Source organism: Pteropus medius, unplaced genomic scaffold (genome assembly GCF_902729225.1).
Source record: "Pteropus medius unplaced genomic scaffold, Ma_sr-lr_union100, whole genome shotgun sequence".
Lineage (NCBI taxonomy): Eukaryota > Metazoa > Chordata > Mammalia > Chiroptera > Pteropodidae > Pteropus > Pteropus medius.
This window is the reverse complement of record NW_024350319.1, coordinates 4,600,772-4,621,627: the sequence shown is the minus strand read 5'-3', so window position 1 is coordinate 4,621,627 and position 20,856 is coordinate 4,600,772. Positions and strand designations below refer to the sequence as shown.

The 20,856-nt window shown below is 33.0% G+C and overlaps 1 protein-coding gene and 1 non-coding gene across 2 annotated transcripts in view; both read right to left on the bottom strand.

Moving 5' to 3' along the window:
* Nucleotides 1-20,856, bottom strand: part of LRRC7 (leucine rich repeat containing 7) — a 1,130,220-nt gene that overhangs the window by 273,629 nt on the left and 835,735 nt on the right. The gene's annotated exons all lie outside the window — the stretch shown is intronic.
* Nucleotides 8,514-8,632, bottom strand: LOC120583597 (5S ribosomal RNA). The gene has a single exon (XR_005647819.1). It is a non-coding gene; the product is annotated as a 5S ribosomal RNA (ribosomal RNA).

Sequence of the window (20,856 nt, the reverse complement as noted above, 5' to 3'; positions counted from 1 at the left end):
GGCAAACATATACTAGGCACCTAGTAAATGTTTGGTGAGGTAATTGTAGTGGTAAAGATTAAGTGATGATGGTTTTGACTATGATAGTAGCAGTAAGGATGGAGAGAAGTATGAATTGGAAAGATATTTAAGAAGCAGAGTCTAAGGTGTTGGTGATCGATTAAATGAGAGGTGAAAGGGGAGGCTGTGGGGAAAAAGAAGGTGTCTTGAGAGATTCCCGGTTTTTAATTTGAGTCACTAGTCGTCACATTGACCAACCAGCTGTGTTGCCATAGAGCTGACTAAAGGCATATGCCCTGTCTGCCTCAATGACCCACAATGAGTGAGGAATCAGTTGATCATGTTTTGTGTTGCATAGTGCCTTGCATTTATCCTTTTGTGCTGAACCACAAGGCTATCCTCCAAAATCCCTGTTCCTTTGATGATCTCATTACCTGGCAGTAGCATCTCACTACTTTTCCTCATATCATTCATTTACCATCTCTTGAATATCCTTTCCAACCATTGATAACTTTGGTATCTAATACATGAGCTTTCAATCATAATTCCTTCCATTCCTGATTTATTCTCCCTACACATAACTTTAAAATTTTTAGAACTGTCTTCTACCCTAAATTTCTAAATAACTTGATTATAGTGCTACTTTTGATTTTTTCCATTACAGGTTTCTAGTATGCATTGTGGCAGTTTACCTTTCTTCTAATCAATTCATATATATATACAAATTTTGTTTTAAATTAATAATATTTATTTTATGATGACTATATACCACTGCAATTCAATCACATTTTATTTCTTGTGCATCTTTTTGTTTCTTTAAAAATTGCCTCACGTTTTCTTTGGTCTTTTATGTTCCTTTTACTAATTAAATTTCCTGGTTGTTTCCTCTTGTAGTCAAATATATGTAATCTGTCATATTCCCTCCCTGGAATAATCCTTCAGGAGCATTATATCTCCCTGTTCTTGTCTGGAGTGGTTGTTTTTCTAGATATGAGATATATATATATATATATATATATGATTATATATATCATATATCTATATAGATATGATATATATATGATTATATATATATCATATATCATATATAGATATGATATATATATCATATATAGATATGATATATATATGATATATCTATATCTATATCTATATCTATATCTATATCTATATCTATATCTATATCTCTCTCTCTCTATATATATATCTGTGTCATCCTGGAATTTCTCTTCACCATCGTTTGGGGAATTTTTCATTTCTTTCTTGTGTTATATCTCCTATTTCCTGGATTCCATGGCTTTTTCTTTCTGGACTTATTGGAATATAACATCCAATGGTGGAATATAATATCCAATAACTTACTGAGAAAGCACTTATGGTAGGTACATTTTTGAAAACTTTGCATGTCTTAACATGGCTTTATTTCACCCACAAAGAGTTTAAAGTTAAGCTGGATATATTTACTTCCAGGTCAGAAATAATTTTTCTTTGTAAATTTGAAGGTATTTTTAATCTATTACTTTCTAGCTTTTAAAGTTGTTTTCAGGAAATCCAGTTCCATTACTATACAAGGTCCTGTTTTGTACCCACCTTCACCTCCACCAGAACATTTTAGAATTTTTATCTTATCCTTAGTCTTCTGAAATGTTACAACAATGTGCTTTGATTTTTTTTTAATCCATTGCACTGAATACTTGATGGGTCTTTTGGAAGCATTTATCTATCAATTATGTTAAAATTTTCTGCTATTATTTAATTGATAATTTCTTCTTCATTGTTTTATTTCCTTTTTGCAATTTTAATTAGCTGGATGTAGGAGGTGCCTTCTAACTTTATCTGATAAGTTAATTATTTTTTCTCTTGTAATTTTTATGTTTGTGTCTTTTTAATCTATTTTCTGGGAGATGTTCTCAACTTTGTCTTCTAAATCCACCTACTGTATTATCTTTATCTTACAGCATACTTTTACTTTCCAAAAGTTATTTCTTGCTTCCTGAATTGGTGCTCCTTTTTCATAGTATCCTGGGGGCCATGATATCAGGGGGCCATAAAATTTTTGTGTTCTCTTAGAAGATATTAACTATGGACTTTAAATCCTTTTACCCCTGAGTTTTTCATTATATTTGTTTATTTATATCTTTATTTTTCATGAAAGGAGTTTTTAAAAAATATCTGGTGATCCCTGGCTGTCCTTCAACATTGAAGAGCAAAGCTCTAAAAAGTTAATTGGAAGCTTTATATGCATAATAGGTTTCATTGCAGGGTCATGTGGCAGCAAGCCAAAAAATATTCTTATGTTCTGCCTGGGGCATAGCTATGTAGTTTTATATAGAGAGAATTTCAGTCAATTTGCCGATTTTCAGTACTAAGTCTCTTCAGTTCTTGCCTGATCCCTGTTGTTTCCAAGATTCTAAAGAAGTCTATGGAGTAAATACATTTTTGTGTCCCCTCGTGGGTACTTTACAATGTAACCAACAATGTACTTTGTATGTAGATAAATATAAAAGGCATTTTCATTCCGTCTTCTCAATTTTTTTTGAAATTTCTTGTGTGCTGATGTCCTCTATTTTCTCTGTCCTTGTGAGTATAAGTATTTTAAAATTCCTCTTGGTTTAGTGGAATCTTGGTTGTAAGAAGAGTTAAATAAGAAAGATGGGAGATAAACTTCTGCATTTAAAAGAAAGTTTTTCTTTAATTACTTTCATACTTTTAATTTTTTGTTACCTGACCTATTAAGAGCACCGGGCACAGAACTACATACCTCTTTTGAAAACACTCTCTTTGGCTCCCCTGATATCATACTCTTCTGAGATTTATCTCTTCACTTCGGTTCCTTAATTTCAATCTTTTGAGAAGGTGCCATCTGCTCTACCAAACATTTAAATTTATCATATTAGAGTCCCCCGCACCCCCCACTCAGGCCTATTGCCCTTCTAATTACACACTTTCTCCCTTTACTATCTCATTCGCCTTTCCCAACTCTCATTTCATTTAACTTTAATGAGTGGATGGCTGTAAAATATTATTTTAAATCTCTACTCAGATTTATTTCCCTTGTCATTTCTACTTTAAGTTTTATGGGCATCTCAAATGTAACCTGTTGAAAATTGAAATGATACTCTTGAAAGATACAAAGCACATCATGACAGTCAAGACTCTGAAGCTAACTCCCTGGCTTTGTGACACTGAGCACATTATTTTACCTCTATCAATTTAGTCATCTGTAAACAGAGTACATACAAAGCACTTAAAATTGTGCCTTCGAGTTTTAAGCATTCACAGTGTTAACAATTACTGTTCTGCTCAAATCTCCACTTCCTCCTGTGTTCTCAATCTCAGTGGAAGGCAATACCATTCACCTAGTTTCTCAATATAGAAAACCTTGGCACTATTCTTGAACTCCTCCAGTTCCTTCACTTCCCACATCTATCATCAAGTCCTAACCATTAAATAGCCTAAATATTTCCTGAACCAAGACCATTTTTCTTCATTTCAACTGCTCAGCAGCAACCTAGCTCAAAGTATTACCTCTTATATTTACATCTGTTTCTTTCTATGGTTTTCCTTCCACAGTACAACTGGAGTGACAAATGTGATGTCACCCTCTTGGTGCAAGTACTGCAATGACTCTTCTCTGACTACTAAGCAACATTGAAAACTTTTACTATGGCCTAGCAAGAATGATGTGGTTCCGTGGTCTGATTGCTGCCTTCCACACTCATGCAGCCTCATCTTTTACCATTCTTCTCATTGCTTTCTATGCTCTTTGCATTCACAGCCTCTTTCATATTGCTAAGACTGCATGACCTTTCTGATACAAGGGCTTTCAGAAATAGGACTGCCTCTGTAAAATGGTACATTTTCCTCACCTTTAAAAAAAATTAGGCGAAGAAGGGAAAACAGCCTCCTATTTAACAAGGCAGGTTATGATTCCTGAGCATGTATTCCAACTATATGCTGTAATTCCCTTTGATCACATTTTAATTACTTAATAACAAATCTTGTTTACTAGATTGAAACCTCTGTGTGGACAGGGACCATGTCTAGCCTATTCGACAATGCACATTTCTAATAATTTGTCTTCTATCTGGTTCAGAGTAGATACTTTAAAAATATTATCTATATTAGCAAATGGATATGGGAACTAATTATAATGATGACTTGTATTTGCATAGTCTTTGCAAAATTTAAAAACAATTTATAATTTCTCACCTTGTTTTTTTATAAGAAATAGGCAATCATATATTTTCAGTATTTTAATAATAAACTAAAGTTCTGTGAGTCTGTGATATGCATAAGGTCACACACAGAATAATTAGTAGACCTGAGATTGGATCTTATAACTCTTTACCCCAAAGCCACTGAATTTTTTCTCATTAGCAGACCCTGCATTACATTTACAGCAGTGAATAGAGATTAGCATATGAGAATTTACAAAGACAATTATTTACCTCTTTTTCCCTCCCTCCTTCCATCCCTCCCTCTCTCTCTCTCTGTCTCTCACACATACACCCACAACAGTGATTTTCACATAGAACACTTTATATTGCAAACCAAAATAAAGGGGTAGCAGTGAGGGAAATAACATTGTCCTCTCAACTAGTGATCAGTTTTAAAGAATGTTTTGAATGTCAAAAGAATAGAAATGAAATAAGGTAGAACTGAAAAAGATTTTCAGGAATGGAGTAACACATAAGACATGAGAAGGCACATTACATACATGATATAGTGAAGTGTATATTTGCTTTTTTATTTTGAAACATGACCACTGCCCGGTATACCATAAAGGCACAGTTTCACACCCAGTGTTTGGAGTTTGACTCAGATACAATCTGATCTCCTGTGTTACTACATATCCTTAGCACACAGCCGAAAGAAGAATTCTTAGATTTTCAGTTTTTCAAAGGGATTTAAAAATGCAAAAGGAAAACAGGTATTCATCTCTTCCTGTTAAGGCCCTTCTAGTAAATTCCTTGAAATCAGATAAGAGCATCTTTTTCTGGATTTTCGCAACACTGCATGGATTCTTTTCTCTATCAAATCATATTTTTTTAAAAAATCTAAATTGAATAGCTAACGGGGATTTTTTTTCTACAACCACAGTGTGCAGTCAACAGCCTTCCTTTTAACACTCTCCCAGAATCAAATGCATTTAAACAGAAGGGCTTGCTAACATGACCTAACCTGGGAGAAATTAAAAGAAGACTCATCTTGCTACATTCTTCAAATCCTTCTCTGCTGATTATTTAAATCGAAAAGAATGTTAACCATTTGAGAATTATACCTGCAGTAGTTGGCTCAAGCTATAAGAATACATGTATCAAAATACCTGGCTTTCAACCCCTTTGCATTCCTTAGGATTTTAGACTCATGTCTGTCTGTGTTATCTTTGCATAATATTCCATACCTTGAAAGATAAGGGGTAAAGGAAAGTTCAATCTTTCCAAGATTTCTTGTGACAAATACTCTGGCTGTTTTCATTAGTTGGCACAGCCTTCCATTTTTAAAATGACAAATGTTTTTAATTTATTAACTGAGAAACCTTTTGCTTCACTAAATGTGCCACAGGGATATGGAAAACTGCCAAACTCTCTCCATATCCTACTTCAAGAAACATCTTTAAAATCATTACTTAACCTCAAGTATGTCTCTGAAACCCCTTTATCAAGACAACATGCATGTTGATTCTAGAACTTTGGCATTTGAAGCTTGTTTGTTTTCTGATTGTTGAAATGGTCACATTTCAATAATACTTAGATTTCATGGGTTTGTTTACATCTTATCACAATATCTTAAAGACTTTGATTGTTATATATGATTTGTCTTGATAAAGATCAGTGGACTATCATTAGGACAAAACCTTGCAGTCTTTAATGATGATACTATCACATTAGCAATCAAACCAAGAAATCAAGAAGGAAAGCATGGTGCCTGGTACCTAGAAGCAGCTTATCAAATATTTCTAAGTTATGCTTTTAAGCAAGTTACGTATTTTAAGAACAGTGATGCTTCTGTTCTATGTATACACATTCTTCCTGAGAATTTTCATCTACTGATTTCAAGTCTCTTTCTATAAATGATTTCTAATATAAAATATCAATCCTGATTTAGTTTCTGCTTAATGATATACCTATCTTTAAATAAAACTCAATTAGTCTAGAGCAAAACTTAGAAATATTTACTAATCTCCTACTCTGTGCTAGACACTGTGTTTTCCTTCTTGATTTCTTGTTTTTATTAGTTGTGTTTTAATTCTCTTATTTTGTACTTTGGAGTCATGTTTTTCTACTGTTTTCTTTATACTAAACGCTCTACATCTTCCCCTTCCTTTCTTTACCATTCACTCAATTGGGTTTAGACCCTTACCATATCCTAGTAGTATTGCCAAAAATATAACTGTAGGGAAGTAAACTATTTCCAGATATCTTTCCTTCACAACCATTTACTCAACAAATATTTATTAAATGTCTACTATGTGTTAGGTAGGTGTTGGTTTATAGAAGTGGGAACCATCAGTGAGTAAGAGCTCTAGTCCATGCTCTAATGAATTTACTGGATAGTAGAGGAGAGGAATATTGAATAAAAAGTTATAAAAATAAATCCATAATTACATATTATGATAATTGCTATAAAAGAAAAACTTAGTTTTATCCACTTTATATATTGACACATACATTCCTCAGTTCTAGAAGCTTCACTGAGTCCACATTTTCAATAGCAGTATTTCCCAGTCCATGTTCCTGAGTTTTATCTTCTTCTAAGAAATAAGCAGTGTGCATTAGCATATTGAGGAATCAGAGAGGTCTTGTGACAAAGAAATATGCATATCTTTGTTCAAACCAGTGTTTCCTAAACATTTTTTTAAAAATTAAAAAATTGAAAATGTTAAAGGTTATCACTGCAATTAGGAATTAGTATTCTGAATCACATGTTTAAGGAAAGGCTTGTCCACAAGACTTTTCAGTTTGCTACTCTTAAGCTATTTTACCTAGTACTTTTGTAAGCATACTTTTCCAATTCTATCCTCTACCTTACACTAGACCCAATATTTACTGCCCTTTATCCATTTTCTTCATCTATACCAATCCTGCCAGTCTATGGTAAAACAATTATATCTTTTTAAAACATGTTGATTTTATCTTCTGTTGATTATTATAACTTGTATGCAGATCTTAAAACATCATAGCAGCTGTAAAGAGAAACCTGTAAATTGGAACACCTTGGAATGATAAATAGAATATTCTGTTTTACTCTTTAAATTATTTAGGTCATTGCCTGTGAGTGACAGTGTGCTCTGTTAAAAAATCCATAGAGTATGAGTTTGGATCACCTATTGGAGCTCAAATTCTTTTAAAGGTTTTCTGTAACTGTTCCAGACCATAATAATGCTACTTTGCTTGTTCCTCCTCATTATCACCATTATTATTGTTATCTTAACTAACTATTTTTAAAGAACATCAGCCTAAGGATTATAGAACCAATCTGGAAAAATTCTCTTGAGAGAAGATTCATACTAAGTAGTGGCATATACAAGCTTACTCAAAATCTGTCCTTATTGTATCACATAGGTTGAATAACAACATTTTAATATTTTTGTCCTTCTCTCTCCACACCTCTTCTCTTGGAATTTTTATCTTCTGACTTACTTAAATATGCAAATATAGCTGTAGAAGACAGTAGAAAGCAGACTTTAAGATTAGATTAAAATAGCCCAAGTTCAGAAAAAGTGTTCTAATTCTGTAAAAAAAAACTGTTACAGTTATATTTCTTAAAGAACTTTGCTTTCAGACAAGTTGGAAACCTCAGCCAAGAACAGTATGAAGAAATACATTTCTGAGCATTAGGATACTTTCAAAGATCTAACTTTCATAAGGTGACAACTTAAAGTAATAAGTTTCTAGAATAATATTTGAAGGCTTATTTATAGAGACACAGAATAACAGAATGAAACACACGTAGTCAGATAGAGGCTATTTAATTAATAGACTCTTAGGTTTGGTTGGAACCTTAATCTAACCTCAATCTAATCATTTGTCTCATCCTTAAATAAAATACTCTTCTATCTTAACATCTCCTGAGATATTTTTATACTATAGTTTGAGATAAAACTTATATTCTTAATGATTAGTGAGTTATTAAGAAAAAGATCAATTATTTAACATGATTTATTGAGAAGCCAGAGATGTACATTTAGATATAGTTTAATCAAATGTCTTATTTAATAAAAATGTGGGTACATGATGATTAATATATATTTCTGTAAAAAAAAGTCTCCTTTATGTGAAACACTTCATTTCATACTTTCTTTCAAAGATTTGAGTAGGTACATTTAGTAGGAGCTAGTAAGAAGGCATTTTCCATGGAGTTGTCTCATCTCAGGAATTTCTTGCCTTTTGTGATATGACACAATGTCAGTATGGTGCCCTTCATAAAACCTGATGAAAGACATATTTTCAATCTGATATAAACAACTTAGAGAAAGCATTTATTTTCTTCTTCTTTTTTTTTTTAAATGCCTACAGCACCTGGTCTTCTTAGGTGGTCTCCCATCCAAATACTAACCAGGCCCAACCCTGCTTAGCTTCCAAGATCAGATGAGATTGGGCATGTTCAGGGTGGCATGGCTGTAGATGAGAAAGTGTTTCTAAATGGTATTTTACACTGCTTTATACTCATTCTTCAATCATAACTATAGATAACTTCTGACATTATGTTTGTTAATATTTTAATTAATACTAATGATGGTGGTATTTGTGTCTTCAGGATATTTTAAGCAAATAAACAGGGCTTGTAGTGATAATCGTTTAATCAATTAAGTTGCTTTGAGTATAAATCAGTTACTTTATAATTGGAAAGGTTTTAAGAGATTTATGAAACATATAAGACTGCTTGTTGTCACCTTCAGGCTGAAAAGAGATTTAAAATAAAAGGAAAATTAATTTAAGAAGTTTAAAACTACAAGGAAGTTAAAAGCATGTGAGAATGCACTCATAGATTTAATAATGGTTAAAAGAAAGCTTCATGAAAGGTTAACATGGAAGAATCAGAGGCTCACTTTAAAACTGAACTATTTTGTTATGATTCTGAAATTTGTTTCATTGTTAGTCTATGAAGTAAGATTAAAAGTACAATTTCAAACAATTTAAAACATTCTGAATATTTAAATACTTATCTTTATTTATCTTGTGAATAATGAATGCCATGTATGAAATTTTTTAGTTTAAATTCTTAATGGAATAAATTATTTAGGAGATGATGAAAGGCAACAGGATTTGAAGGCATTAACAGAATAAAATCAAGAGTAAAAGTTTTATAAAGAGAATTGAAAAAGGTTTAAAGAAGGCAAATGAGCTCTTTAAATGAAAAATAAATATGCCTAGATAATGAGGTCTGCTAGAAGACAAAACGCACTTCACAAAGATCACAGTACAACCAGAATAACCATTTCCAAAATTCAAATCTGAACATGTGTAAAATTTTTCACTGGCTCCATGCTGCCCTCACCATCAACTCCATAGTATTGCATAGCCAGGTATGGAAGCAGTTGCCAAGATTTCAGTCTCCTCTCCCACCATACTTACACCTTACCTTCTATGCCTTTGGGCTTTTGCATTATCAATTTCTTCTCCTAAACTACATTGCCTGCTCTTCTCTCTTGGATTACTTTTCCTTGTCATTTTCAATTAAATTTAAAGATCATCCTTGCAGAAAAATTTTCCTCTACTATCTCTGTTATGGGCAAATTGTATCTTCCCAGATTTATATGTTGAAGCCCTAATTTCGATACCTCAGAATGTGGCCTTATTTGGAAATAAGACTATGGCAGTTAAGATGAGATCATATCTGTATTTTTATAAAAAGAAGGCCATATAAAGAGAGACACATGGAGGGATGATGCAAGAACAAAGAGACAACATTCATCTGCAAGCGAAGGAGAAGGTTCTGGAACAGATCTTTCCCTCATAGTCCTCAAAAGAATCCTGATAATACTTGATTTTGTACTTCTACCTTCCAGACCTATGAGACAATGAATTTCTGTTGTTTAAGCCACCTGGTTTGTACTTGTTATGGTGGCAGCCCTAGCAAACTAATATAATCCCCTCTATAGATTTCAACCAAAAGTTAGGTGTCTCTTCTCCAGCATCTATAGAACCTAGGGCCCAATCTGGCATAGACTTATTACAGTTGTTTCCCCTTCAATCTCTTGAGGTAGCACGAGTTCTTAATTATAGCATAAACTGACTTTTATTTATATTCCTAACCCAAGGCAGATATGCAATGTGTCCTGTTTTTCATATACCAAATAATGAATAGAAGCAAAAATGGAAATTTTTTCTAGCCTTAGGTTACCAACCTGTTGAAGAAGATTTAAAACTGCAATTTCAGATGCAGGGAAAATTGCACGATACAAGTATAAAATTAGATACTCTGAAAAACAAGGCTTGACATCACAGAAAGTACAGAACAGATAGGTTACCCACTCATTCTCAGAACTAAATGTCCAGGAAAATAAATGACTTGATGTCTTTAATCAGTACATGTAGTGAATATAAGAAGTGACTTAAACCTAAAAATTGAACCCAAAGAATTAAACAAATATTTAAGAAGTAGCTTGAAAAATTGGTGTGATGGTTATCATATGAAAATGATGAGCTTATCTTGTTTAGAAGAAGCAGTTCTAATAGAAAAGAGAGAGCATTATATATTACGGACATCCTAAACTGATAATGGAAGTAAACAGAAAAAAACATTTGAGAAAGGATAAAAACAGAAATTATATTACCTTAGAAAGTAACCACAAGATCATGTGAAATATAGCTGAGTGATACTTTCTAATGGACATTATTATACTGGCACAGAGAAAAAATAAGAGTAAGGAGAAAAGAGCTGTTTGTTTAGACATTTTGGACATATGAATCGCTTACTCAAAATTTTGCCATTTAAAATTCCATTTGTTATTTTCTTCAGAATATAAAATTAATGTAATTTATTATTAAAAATTTGGAAAATATAAAAAAGCATAAGAAAATAAAATTGAATATAGTCCTACCATCCAGAGCTAAAGCACTATTAACATAATGGAGCTCTCCTATCATTCATTCAAAGTTGCACTCTAAATACACACATACATACAGACACATATACGCTCCTCACACACACATACAGCACACACATATGTTATTAAGATTAAATGTACTGTTTTGTGTCATGCTTTTCTACTTAGCATTATACTGTAAACATTTTCTTATCATTAAATATTACTTGAAACATATTATGTGAAGACGATGAAAGATTCTGTTGCAGATATGTCTATTAATTTATTTGACCAATCTTTTTCCTATCCTAGAAATTTGTGTAGTTTAGTATTTTTCCAAATTATAATTAATGCCTTAATAAACCACCTCAAATATAATTTCTTGTGCATTTACTGGGGGAAAAGGATTGGAATACTTTTACTCTTCTTGATAAATATTGCAAAATTGCTCAATTATTTGCACCAATTGACACAATACCTGAATATTACATGTGACTATCCATTTGCCAGTAGATATTATCAGTTTATTTTTAATCTCTGTTAGTTCGATAGAGCATAGTATAATTTAAGGTGTTTTTAATTTTTCCTTTATTTGTTCCTCCTTTGATTTATGCTTACAAAATCAGTTTGTTAAATGGATTTATATCAATGGCTTGCAAACAGGAAACACTTCATTTCTCCCCAATCACTGCCTTTAAACATTATCTTTGGAAATTCTCTTCTCCCTCTTGTACAAGCGTTTATATCTATGCCATAGCTTTCTAATTGTTCAGTTCTAGGAATAGTCTCATTTAGATAAGTAGACTCATTTTCAGGTATAGTTCCAGAATACTGTGTGAATAATCTACATATTTTTGGAAGTTTACTAGAAGCCACGATTTTTGAGCAAGTGGGTCCATTAAAGAGAACTATGTAAATGATTATATAAAGGGTACATTTTTATATGTAAAATGTTAATTAAATTTAAGTTCTCATTTAGCTTTGTGTTTTCAGGGAAGTGATAGTTACAATAACATAAATAAATGGAGCGAAAATATTTCTAAGATTTTCTTTTCCCATTGTTACTAATGAACCCTTTTAAATGAATGCCTCTCGATAGCACTTCTGTTGACTGACCTGGAAATTTTACACCAAGTCTTAGATCAAGAATATTTATTTTTCTTACTGATGCAGGAAGCCACAGACCAAGTCATTCTTTTAGTAATATAAATTCAATGTTTTGCTTTGTTTCACGAACCCAATTAGAGCTCAATCCACCTCTAGCAATTATATTGAGATTAACATATGGGTGCTGTCAGAACAAATCATCCTCCGATTTCACATTTTCTAGATAAACGTAGAACAAAACGAGGTACAGAAATGAACGTCAATGGAGACAAAATGCACCTGGTTTCTCATTAAGTAGCAACAACTGTCCAGCTAGACTGGCTCTGAACCAAGGGCCAAATCTAATCTGAAGCAGAAAAATAATGTGATTTTACCATTCTCCTGAACCATCTACTTCGTTTTTAAAGATAGGAGAAAATAATTCATCAAGTGGGTTTATATGCATTGTGTTTGTGTGTGTGTGTATAACTGCATGTTGAGGTTGAGAGCATGCAGCATCAAAGTAGGAAAAAGATGAATACTTTGAAATAAGTGAATACATCAGATGATTAGAGCAATCTTTTTAGTTTCTTAGATCAAGTATTTTATTTATATTTTAAAAATGATTCTCCCTAATCATAGTAAAAGAAATATATTTAGAATAATTAATTATTCCCGTTTGTCTCAGAGCTATCGTGAGTATTAGTGGTCTGCTTTGTAAAGCTAATAACATATAATTGGGAAGAGTATAGAAATTAAAAAGTATTTTATCATATTTTTAGACAATTTCCACTTTTATGTAGAAATAGAGTAGATATGTACAATAATTTAACCTCAATATCAGAGTAAGAGGCAATAGATTTTTGTTTCTTGTTAAAAGTTTATATTTCAATTAACCCTCATAAGATTAATTTTCCTAGTGAATTTCTCCTCCTGTACAGACTTTCTTATTGACTACTACTTTCACTGTTCTTTAAATTGATAACAATGTTTAATGTATCCTCTCATTTTCTCCTCCAAATCTGACCTTCATATTACCATCTTTCAATTAATGAATCGATAATCATCCAGTCGCCTAAGCCAAACCTTTGGAACCACCTTCCATTCTACGTTTTCTATAATTTTCCACAAATGAATCAGATTTTCAAATGTGGCCCCTCCTTTCTGTAATCATTGCTGGAACATTGGATCATGTTGCCTTCTTTTCCTCTGACTACTTAAATAGCCTTTTAGTTCATTTCCGTAGAGCCTACCCTGTAAATGTTGGCAACTTCTTCCACCTGACACATACCCACAATGCCTCTGCATTTTTCCTATGCTTTTGTGAATGCATTTTTCTGCCAGAATGATCTTTATTCTTCCTTTAACTTGGAGAAATCTTAACCATTCATCCTCAAAACAGCTCAAATGTCATTTCCTCTGCAAAGGTTTTCCAGCTTCCTCAGGATTTTAAGTTACTCTCTTCTTTTGCCCTTAGAGCACTTTCTAGCCTGTATTGTGGTAAATTGTCAAAGCTCATGCTGAGAAATCATAATGACATTGAGAACCATGACCAAGACAGACAATTTCAGTATTCTATACTTTAACATTATCCTTCCTAGCCAGCTGATGATTCAAAATTTTTTTTACATTTCATCAGAAAGGAAGTCAAAGCACTTTCATGCTTTACTAGATATTACATATGGGTGACATCTAAATGATGAATCATTTTTCTTATGAAATGTCTTCTATAGCAACATTTATGTTCTAAATAACATGCTAGCAGGTTATAATAAACAAGGCCAGACACTAACTCTGCTGGCTTGAACAACAGAACATTATTTTGCTTCAGGTACAAAATAATACATATCAAATTTTAAAAATTCCTTGTCATTTATACATTATAATTATGTTCTGTGAACAATAAAAAAAATTGACAAAATTAAAAGCATTAATATAATTATATTTTAGTCACCAAGATTTAAATTAATGAAGATCTATTGCAGATCTCTGTAAAATAAGTCACTGTTTTTCTGCTTTAACCCAAGAATGGATGACAATGCTAGTACAAAATTGAGTAAACATTATTAAATGGGTCTCATACGCCAAAATTATTCATAGCCATTGCCGAGATATCTCACAATAATTATAAACACACGCACACACAAAATTTTCTAATGACCATATAATTAATCTAAAGACACTAAACACACCCAAAATAAAGTACATAAGGTGATATAAAATTATTTTACTCATAAAAATGTTAGCCTCTAAAATTGGTTTGAAAATATTTTCACTGGAAATATTCTGTTAGTTGGTTACATATAACTTATACAAAACAACATGATTATTTTATACTATAGTAAAATGACAGAAAACTTGCATTTTAATCTTAATTCTGATGCTTACTACTGTCTTAATCTATGTTGTTTTTCATATGTAAAATAATAATTTTGGAAATGAATGGCTCAGATCTTTACCAAAAGTAAGAACATATGGTTCTAATTATTTCATATACATAGTTTTACTCTGCTCTAAATGATTCAGATTCTGTAAGGATTTTAGGCAGTTTTCCTTTGGAGTTTTATGTCACAACACTTGCATAAACACATACGTACACATACATATAGTTTTTAATGTTTCTGTTCTTGCTCTTTAAAAATCATCTTAAACTCTCCGTCAACTTTTAAAATCTTAGCATCACTTTCTGAATAATTTGTACTGCTTAAATGTGATGGAAGTTCATCTTGAAATGTCCTGAGGATTATAAGTGGAGGCAGGATCTGATCAGATTTGTTTTGTACCTTGCTGCTCAGTGAAGAATAGTTTAAAGAAGGATGAGAAACCAATCAGGAGATTTTGAGAAAGTGCAGCCAGAAAGGAGGTAGAGATGAGAAAAGTAAACATAGTAAAAGATTAAGTAAATAAATAAATTAGAGTTACAATCCCAAAACTTGGTGATTAGCTGGTCATGATTTATAGATCTCCTTTAGCTTTCTCCTATATTGAATAACTTTGGGGGTTAGTAAAATTTGATATTATTTCTTCTGTCTCCTCATCATGGTTGTTTCTGTTCTTTATTTCTATAGCTAATCATGGTCAATTTTCTGATTCTCACCACTGGTTCTCATCTACTCTGCATTTTGGTGTTATCTACCTTCACTGCTGGACTCTAGCATCTTCCTTTTGTACGGATTCTTTTCTTCTTTTCATTTTTTTTTTTTAGTTTCCTATTCCTTTCCTGATTTTATTCATTCCCTCAAATCTTAGATTACATGTCACCTCCTCTGTGGAGCTTCTCTAATCCTCATGGATTGGATTATAGAGTTGCCAGGTTTAGTAAAACAAAAACAAAAACAAAAACAAAATAACAATAAAACAAGCAACAATAAAAAACAGGATGCCCAGTAAACGATGGATAGTATGAGTATATACGATGCAATATTTAGGACATGTTTATACTAAAAAGTTATTAGAAATTCACATTTAACTGGGTGTTGTGTATTTAATCTGGAGCTACTAGTTTGGGAACCCTGGCTACATGCCTCTGCATAGCTCACTGAACTCAGCACTTTTCGCCTAATGTGATATAGTTGTTTAAATGACTCTTTTCCTCTTTAATCTGCAGAGCAAGTTTCACGTCTATCTTTCCTCCAGTGCCTAGTGCAGTGTCTGGCACATAATGAATGTTTAATAAACATTTCTTGTGTAAATTCATGAACAGATACTTCTACCAGTCTGCTCTGTTTTGACAGCTGGCAATTGTTAGGGATTGAATTGTGTCCTCCCGGCAAAGAAAAATTCATAAGGTTGAAACCCTAATCTCCAATGTGACTGTATTTGAAGAAAGGGTCTTTAACAGTGGTAATTAAGGTTAAATGAAGTCATAAGGAGTTGTCCCTAAACCAGTAGGACTGGTGTCTTTATAAGAGGAAGAGACATCAGGGATTTGCACACACAGAAAAAAGGCTATGTGAGGACATAGTGAGAGAAGGACATCCGCAAGCCGACAAAGGAAGCCTCGGGAAAAACCAACGCTTCCAGTACCTTTATGTTGGACTCTCAGCCGCCAGAACGATGAAAAAATAAAGTTCTATTGTTTAGGCCACTTAGTCTGTGATATTTTGTTCTGGTAGCCCTAGCAGACTAATACAGCAATCCTGGGTGTATATAGCCATCATAACTCAATATACTTTCCCCCTTCTATTTAGAAAACTGAGCAATCATTCAGTAGCACCCATAACCTCTCATGTCTTCTTTATTCCCCTAGTTGGTTGCTCTGTGTATTAGAGATCTTCTCTGAAGTTGTTCGTATCTGTGCGTGCTGGGTAGTTATGAAACCAGATTTTGACTAACAGATGACAAGGGCTTTTTTTTTACTGTAAACTTTTCAAGTGAATTCAGTTTGCCTAATAATAGTTCTTTGTTTAATAGCATAAATCAGTAGCCATTTTCTCCTCTGGTGATTGACATCTTGAAAATTCAGATTTACAGCCATCAGACTATACAAATTAAAATGTTTTTGGCAAAACACGACTTTATATCTTAATAACTAGCTTTTCACTAAATTAAATGAGATGTAGATTATCTACCACATATATTAACCAATATATTACCTGGTTAACCAGTAAACAGCCTGCTTCCCCTTTGATAATAAAAATGTAAATATTCAAAGTAATTGAAAAAAAAAATCAATGCAAAGGTCTATAGTCAAATCACTTAACTTTCTAAAAGTGTGTTCCCAATCTTATTTTAATCTTGTGCTCTCTCATGTTGTATTCATTCTGAGACTGTACAGTTTAAATCATCCTGTAGCTGCTAAGCAGTGTTGGCAGTAGAAAGATGGCCTCAAGCCATCCTGATCCTTGGTGGGTTGGAAGCATTTTTTCTTTTTACAGTGGACCTGCTGAAAGCCCATGGCTGCCCCTCTCTATGACTAATACCTTTAATTACCATCCTTATCCTTATCTCTTCCTACCTTCTGCTAACCCCAACAAGGCCAGGGAAAACTATATAATTTATATTGTGATATTTCCTAGCTAGTGCTTTTCCATATATTTTTTTTCCTTTTTCCTAGCTAGTGATTTTTCATATATTTTTTCCTTTTTCCGAGTCAGAAAGAAACAGATGGGATAAAGCAACTTGATTTCTTTTTCTCTGGCCTTTATATGTAACCTCAACCTAATTGTAGCAGTGTTCTTTCCCATCAGCATCATTTCACCTCTGGTTACCATGGTGACCACTTGCTATACTGCTATTTTGCTTTTAGTCAGGTCTCTCAATCCCTCTTACTGTTCAATATCGGAATTTTGCATTATATCCAGTAACCTAAAAACTGCTGTATGGGGTATAAGTATAGTCTGTTTTTCCTCTCTAAGGAATTTCTCACTTGACCATCTTTTTCTAGGTCCAGTTTGTTTTCAAGCTATTAAGAGTCCTTCAAGAACTTACTCCTTCTGCCTACCTACTTTTTTCTGAGTCTCCAGAGTTCAGTTAAGTTTTTTTGTGTTTCTTTTCAAGCTGCCAAGAGTTAAATTTGTATTACCTGATATTACAAATAAACAAGTAAAGCAGTTTAGCTCTTTCTATATCTTATTTCTCTCACATAAATTACTCCTGGGGGGAGCAGGAGATTGCATTTTACAACATCTATCAGTGTGCTATTTTAGAATAAAAATAACTTTTTACTCTCTCTCAAAAGGTACTATTTAATATTTCTAAGCCATTGACTCATACAGCAGCCTACTAATGAACTAAGATTTTGTATAATAAAAAAAAAACACATAAAGGTAATTTTTTAAAAGTAGATTTTTAAAAATAGTTCCAAGTTTCAACTTATAAGACACTTGATTAATTGACAGTAGAAAAAAAAGTAAAAACTGGCAGCAAATTATTTTTAAAAATAAGGTTTATATAATTAACAAAGATCCTATAAAATACTTCATTGCAGATTAGTATAAGCTCTGGAGTAGCTAAAGCAGAAATAATGAGAGGGTAAGAACATGCCTATGAAATTATCAGATCAAGGTTTAAATTTCATCTCTACCAATTACTAGCTCTTTCATCCTAGTTACTTTCCCAATAAAATAGGAATACCGTCTCTAAATAATAGGATTGAGTGAAGTAATTAATGTAAAATTCTTTACTAGAACTCAGTACGTTTTCCTTCTATGGACTAAGCGAAAAAACGTTGGCCCTCCTTAAGCAATTTAGCCCTCGTGTGGCACCCAAAACAGTTCTCAGAAAGCCTAGACAGATATTTTATTCTGAAATAAAATAAGGCACTTTCCCTGTTGAACAAGTGCAATGTGAACCCACAATCGAATTTCCTGAAGTGAGGTAGTGAAATAAATGCAGTAAAAATTCCATTCTTTCCCTTACTTTTTGTCTTAAAAAAAGTAAGAGTAAATTCCAGGCCTAATAGCTATGAAAAACTTCAGCTTCTTAGTCTTTGATACAAAACTTGAGTATAAGACTGGTAAGTTTAAGGATATCAGAGCTGCCCAAGGTAATAACACAACCACAAGACGGCAGTATTTCACAAGCTTTACTGAGCGGCACTTGGACAGGTTTTAAGAGTCCTGGGAAATGCCTCACAGTGGGAGACCTTCCAGAGCTGGTGGCATGGGGCTACCATCCAGAAGGCGAATAGGGCAAGGCACCTCCTGGGGAGAGGGGAATTGGAGGAAGGGGCTTTTATGTCTAGGTGATGTTGCTCGACAGTAAGCTGGGGAGTCTGAGTAGTCTGAGCTGCGAAGGGTAGCAGGCCATAAGATGTGTCTTACCTATGGCTAGCTTACTCTGAGTGCAGTTTTGTGGGGCAAGCAAAGCAGGCAGGCTCTAAATGGTTAAAACTATGCTTTGTGGGGCTCTATTTGAGGCAATTGGTTGTGTAAGAATTTGACTTTGGCTCTTGCTGGCTTTAAACTAGTAGTCCTAGCATGCTGTGAAGAAACAAACAATATAGAGGCTAATACGCAGAGGTCATCTTTAACTCATTTATGTCACAGAGACTCATACTTTCAGAACCTTTGTTTATAACTTGTCTCCAATCAATTCAAGGGCTGATAATATCGAAGACAATGTAAAGATAATGATAGTGATGATAATAATAATCCTGATGGCTATATTAGGTGAGGGCCTATCATGAATCTCACAACAAGGTGAAAGAACTGGCAGCTTTAATCCCTGTACATAGATAAGGAAATTAAGTCACAAAGCACTGGAGGCATCAAGATTCAGACACAATGGTTTAACTACAAAATCTGTATTTACACACACCCCTTTACTATAGGAATGAACCTTCAGATTAAAATTAGCTCAAATTTTCTGCAACTTTCCAGATAGAAATTTTCATCTTCAGATATTCTACGCCTCTGAAAAAAGAATCATAACTTATTAGCAAACAGCAATGGGATATTTTTGAAAATCAGCTTTTGATGATCTAAAATGTCTCATTTTCATTCAAATGCTATTGAATTATATTAAAATATGAAGAAAATATTAAGTAATTTTTATTTGTGTAAAAAACTAAAAGTAGAAAACTGGTAATAAAGTTCTTTTTCTCTCAAAGAGGTGAAGATACAGCAAAATGACTTAGTAAATGTTCAAATATTAAACACTGTAGAGTTACTGAATAAATTAATTCTTAGTGATCAGTTAGAAAAAGTAATCAAACATGGAAAGTTAAAAGCAGGCTACATAACACTTTTTCTGCAATGTTTAATCTTGGAAATTCCCAGTCATTTTGGAAATAAAAATTGTGAAATAATTTCAACATATGTCATGCAGACTTGCAGAAAAGCAGCAAAAATATTATTTTAAAAAATAATGGAGCAATGTTAATGTTATTAAATGCTGATTTCTGAGATAGAAGACTTCTGCTTGCATAGATGTATAATCTGACAGAAGAAAGCTAAATGCCTTTGAACAAAGTTATAATTTTAGCAAAGACATGATTTCTCTGCATAAAAATAGGTGAAGTGTTGAGAAATCAGTGAAAGAGGTTTTTAGCATGAGCAAAGAATGTTTTGATAGTTTAAAGAATAGAAAAGTTGGGCCAGACACAATGTCAAAATTCCGAGGAAGCCTGCAAGAATTGATGTGAAAGGCCCCAATTTACAACAATTTTCCACTATTATTCAGAAATAAAATTATAAATAAGTTGGGAGTCACTTGTACCTAAGATAGGTGAATGAGGTACTCAGTTAATGCAAATAAGGAAACATGAGCAGAAAATAATAAATAATCAAATCATATTATTATCCTTGTTTTCTGGATGACTTAAATAAAATTACTTCACTGACTTAATTTTCACCCTCTCTGCTCTGTCCCTGGGTGAACAATATGCCCTCTCATGGAATCCGAAGAAAGGCATGTTCGCAGAGAAGTGGAACAAGGACCAATTATAAGCTTAATTGCATGTCTAACAGGGAACATCAAGTATCATCAAGAATCTTGCCAGAATTCTAATCTTGCCAGAATTCCATTAAAGGGTTTGAATTAAGAGTTAGGAGGCCTAAATTCTAGTCCCAGTTCTGCCATTAAGTAGCCACATGATCTGAGTCAAATCATCTTATTTTTTAAGTGTCCTTATGTATAACAAGAGTACATTGGTCCCCATTTCTATGACTATAAATTTATCATGTTTTAAATAGATAAGAAAATACGTATTCTCTGAATTTTTTTTCCTACTACAAACCATCAAGATGTCTTCTTACACTGGAGTCTCCCCTAAAAATTAAATATTTCTTTCA